This window comes from Otolemur garnettii, unplaced genomic scaffold, assembly GCF_000181295.1.
Source record: "Otolemur garnettii isolate 467f Iridium unplaced genomic scaffold, OtoGar3 scaffold00106, whole genome shotgun sequence".
NCBI lineage: Eukaryota > Metazoa > Chordata > Mammalia > Primates > Galagidae > Otolemur > Otolemur garnettii.
Window position 1 is genome coordinate 3,072,832 of NW_003852501.1, and position 5,124 is coordinate 3,077,955.

The 5,124-nt window shown below is 40.1% G+C and overlaps 1 protein-coding gene across 3 annotated transcripts in view; it reads right to left on the reverse strand.

The window, feature by feature from the left end:
- Window positions 1–5,124, reverse strand: part of XPO4 (exportin 4) — a 130,609-nt gene that overhangs the window by 27,434 nt on the left and 98,051 nt on the right. The window lies entirely within an intron of this gene.

The window sequence follows — 5,124 nt, forward strand, 5'->3', positions numbered from 1 at the left end:
GGCTGGGGATTCGAACCCGCCACCTTAGGTGTATGTGGCTGGCGCCTTAGCCGGTTGAGCTATAGGCACAGAGCCCATACTTTAAAATCTTATAGAGAATCGGGCGGTGCCTATGGCTCAAAGGAGTAAGGCACCGGCCCCATATGCCAGAGGTGGCGGGTTCAAACCCAGCCCTGGCCAAAAAAAAACTGCCCCCCCCCAAATATATATATACATATATATAATAAATGAATACAGGAATTGAAAACTTGAACTTGATAAATTTAAACTGGATATATTTAAAATGTTTTAGAGAATCTAAAGTCCATCAACATATTTAAGAATGTGCAGGGAGAACATCATAGATGCTCCTGCATAAGTGATAACTTATTTTATAATTTAAATAAAAGTCCCATATAGTAGAAAGGTATTGACTATCTTCAAAAAAATTTAGTATCTACTGACTCAATTCTTTTTTTTTTTAATTGAATGGTAACTGTGTACACTAATGCACTTTGGGGGTACAGTGTGGTGTTTTCACACACAACCCAAGACACTTCCATCAAATAATGGAACACTTCCATCCATTCTTAATAATACCAGAAGTTTCCCTTTCTTAGAGAAAAATCAAAAGTTAATAAGCGTAGAAACTTTGTGAATGTGGAAATGAATACCTTTCTCCCTCTTCTTGGTTTATTTTTATTAATTATTTTTTTTTCTTACAAAGAAACACATGTGGAAAACATAGAGAAAGGGACAAATAGATAAGAAGTTTAGGAAAAGCCAGGTCTTTCCTTGCCCAAAGCTCTAACTAAACGAGGCCTCTCCAAGGTCATATCAGCACACGGCCCCATTAACAAGACCATGATGGTACATACACACTTTAGTATAGTCTTACTGAAATTGTTTAGCTCATTATTATTTAATTAAAAAAAAAATTTTTTTTTGGAAAAAGAGTCTCACTATGCTGCCCTCAGTAGAGTGATATGGTATCACAGCTCACTGCAACCTCTATCTCTTGGGCTTAAGATATTCTCTTGCCTCAGCCTCCCAAGTAGCTGAGACTACAGTGGCCACCACAACGCTGGGTTATTTTGTTGTTGTTGTTGCAGTTGTCATTATTTTTTAGCTGACACAGGCTGGGTTCGAATCTGCCAGCCTTGGTGTATGTGGCCAACACCCTACCCAATGAGCTACGGGTGCCACCATAACTATTATTCTTAATTTTACTTTTTCCTAGTCTATCTTATTCATTTAACTATTTCTGAATTAAAGTTTTATAACAAAACTAAACCACTGAGAAATAAGGCATATATTCTTGAAGAAAAAAAAGCAAGGAATAAGTTGTAATTCACCAAACTATTTTGTGGCCCAAAATCTCCCTGAAAGGAGCAACATTTTGCTAAACGGTGATTCTACTTTGAAAAGCTGCAAGCCTAGGAAACAGGAATGAGCTTGGCACATTCACACCAGAGAAATGCCAATACACCTGGAACAGACAGGGATAGGTCCTGATATAAACAGAGGTGAGGATAGGGGATGCAGATGTGGTCCAAAGCATCAAAGAGGGCCCTGACAGGCTGTGATGAGGACACTAGGTTTTCTTTTAATTGCAGCAAAATGTCACTCCCATGCCTGAAGTATAGCTGATACTACATGTTACGGCTCTTTAAAAGAAAATCACACAGCTTGCGCTGAGAAGGACGGCTGGCCTGGGATAGGAAGAAGATGTTGCCAAGCAGCTAAATTGTGTACTGACTTTGGAGGAAGGGCTAACAGAACATGTGAACAGAACTGCAAGTATGAGATGAAGAGAAAGAGAAAGCAAGGGTGGCACCTGGATTTTTGTCCTGAGCAGTTGGGAAAAGGGTAGTTTATTTCCTGGCAGTGGGGTGGGAAAGCAAAATGTGAGATGACATGCAACTAGGAAATGAAAGCTTCTCTTCTGAACATGTTAAGTTTGAGATGCAAATTAGAAATCCAAGTAGGAATGTTCGATGAATGATGTATGTGAATTTAGGGAAGTGTCAGGGATGGAAACACAAATCTGGGTATCATCACCATACAGATACCTAAGTATTTATTTTTAAAGTTGCAAAACCAAAAGCATTCACACAGATGTTGATAAAGAATAAAGATGAAGACAGGGCCCACAGGAGGTGCTGAGTTGGAAGCCCAACTGCATGGAGTTTGGTGAGCCAACTGGACAGCAGCAATATAGTTTGAAGGAAAATGAACAATTACGCCAGCTCAGATGTTAATTTAGGACAAACTAAATTAATTTCAAAGTAGACGCTACATATAGTCTAATCTCACTGATACAAATCTAAACCCTAATTTTGCCACTAATTAGTAATCTGGGCATATAATTTAGTCTATGCATTGATTTCTCTACCTACAAATTCACTGGATTATACTACTCAGGGAAACTCCAAGTACTTAGTATGTGTCATGCACTATGCTTAGTTCAAAGACATAAATAATGTACCACTCATCTTTTTAGCTCATTCCAATAGAGAAAAGTGATGAGCAAACAAACAATTCCAGAAAACACATTAAGGGCCATAAGAGAAAGCATATACTCCAGGATCTGTTCTCCCTGATGATGTCTATAATTAAAGCAATTGCTTAAAAATAAAGTAGCAGAGCTTCTGAAGTATGTATTCACCCTGAAAAGGGTTTTGTGCAACCCACAATCATTGATACTCTGTTAATAGTAAATCCAAGAATGCTAAAGGTCTGCAGAACCCATTTCTAACATGTATTTCTGGTTTCTAATGCAAATAGACCCTCACCCTACAAAATACAGAACTTTGGAACCTTCATCAGAGAGTATCATCTCAAACTGTCATTCTAGCTATTTGTCAATGACCCAAAAAAGAAAACTGATGGAAGATCATTCCAGATACCCACATGGAGCTAGATGACCAGAGCACCAAAGAGTCTCAAACAGAGTCTCAAACTCCATGTTGCCCTCAGTGGAGCGCCATAGCGTCACAGCTAACAGCAACCTCAAACTCTTGGACTTAAGTGATTTTCTTGCCACAGCCTCCCAAGAAACTGAGACTATAAGCGCCCACTACAATGCCCAGCTATTTTCTTGTTGCAGTTGTCACTGTTGTTCAGCTGGCCCAGGCCAGGCTCAAACCTGCCAGCCTCGGTGCATGTGGCTGGCTATAGGCACCAAGCATAAGCCTTGAGTTTTTATGAACCTACAGTATTATCCCCTCAAAATATTCATCATCTGGGTCCAATGGACCTTTTCCAAGTTTTTATATTTTTAAGTAATTGGTGAAAATTACACATAATGAAAGGGCAGTAAAAATAATTATTAGATAATGTTATTATAAAAGATTTTAAATACAGCAAACCAAATTTTTATTCCATATTTTCTTGTCCTGGAAACTATACTACATACTGAAAATGGGTAGTTTTTTAATGCAGCTAACTAGAACATATTCATTTTGTATGTACACAGTCAATTCTTGTTACCGGTAGTAGTTATGTTCTATAAAGTTGCCATGAATAGGCTGGGTGCCCACAGCTCAGTGGGTAGGATGCCAGCCACATACACCAGGGCTGGCGGGTTTGAACTCTGCTAAACAGCAATGACAACTATAACCAAAAAATAGCCAGGCGGGCTCAGTGCCCGTAGCTAAATGAGTAGGGTGCCAGCCACATAACCAAAGGCTGGTGGGTTCAAGCCCAGCCTGGGCTTGCTAAACAACAATGACAACTGCAACCCAAAAATAGCCATGTGTTGTGGCAGGTGCCTGTAGTCCCAGCTACACGGGAGGCTGAGGCAAGAGAATAGCTTAAGCCCAGGAGTTTGAGGTTGCTGTGAGCTGTGATGCCACAGCCCTCTACTGAGAGCAACAGCTTGAGACTCTGTCTCAAAAAAAAATAAAATAAAAAAAACAGCCAGGTGTTGTGGCGGGCACCCGTAGTCCCAGCTACTTGGGAAGCTGAAGCAAGAGAATCACTTAAGCCCAAGGGCAACAGCTTAAAACTCTGTCTCAAAAAAAAAAAAAAAAAAGTTGCCATAAATACTGAATTAGTGAACAATGAGCCACTGCTCCTAAGGGAAGTACAGGGTTAAACTGCAAACCTCTGGTCACGTTTTTCACCACGGACCCATCAATTGATCAATACGGAACCTTCTTTATGTACATTTCTGTCTGAAGACACTTTATTTACTACATATTGTTGATTCATCGGCATTGAATCCATGACTAATAGCACTATACTGATGCCTGAAGAAAGTTTCTCTAACACACGTTTTCTCCATAGGACACATCACAGCCTTCTGTGCTTCGCAACACTAGCGGCACTTCAGCACTACAGTTAGGGAACATTTTAAAGAGTGAAATCAGTCGGCCGCTGCACAGAAAAAACTTCAGTAATTGTGACAAGACCTTGGAACACTTCATTTAGGACAAAAATGTGGAAAACATGGCTATAAAATAGACCATGAAAAGAACACTTGTTTAGTGTGAGGGCTGAAACAAGAAGGCAGAGTGTCACCTTATTTGACCTCAGCTGGGAATATGCACGCTGAGGGATCCAAATTATTTGGCACTATGAATACACACATGTCCTTGAAAGATCATGAAGATGCCACAAGTGTTGATTTTGGGGGTTATAAATGTATTTTATTTATTCATTTTTTTTTAGAGACAGAGCCTCACTTTGTCAACCTTGGTAGAGTGCCGTGATGTCACAGCTCATAGCAACCTCCAGCTCTTGGGCTTAGGCAATTCTCTTGCCTCAGCCTCCCAAGTAGCTGGGACCATAGGCGCCTGCCACAACGCCCGGCTATTTTTTGTTGCAATTTGGCTGGGGCTGGGTTTGAACCTGCCACCCTTGTTACATGGGGCCAGCGCCCTCCTCACTGAGCCACAGGCGCCGCCCTACATATGTATTTCAGCAAGGAAGCAAGTCTGCAAATATGAAATCTATGAAAAAAAGAGAATCAACTGTCCCTGTAAAAGCTCTCATTAACAGGCTGAAATTTATTAATGCCTGCTCTTCCTGCTCATGCCATCATCAACATATGTCACAATACTGAAAATTTTGTTACAGAAAGACTAGTCATATTCTTGGCTCCATAAATTCAATAAAAAAAAAATTTTTTTTTTTTTTTTT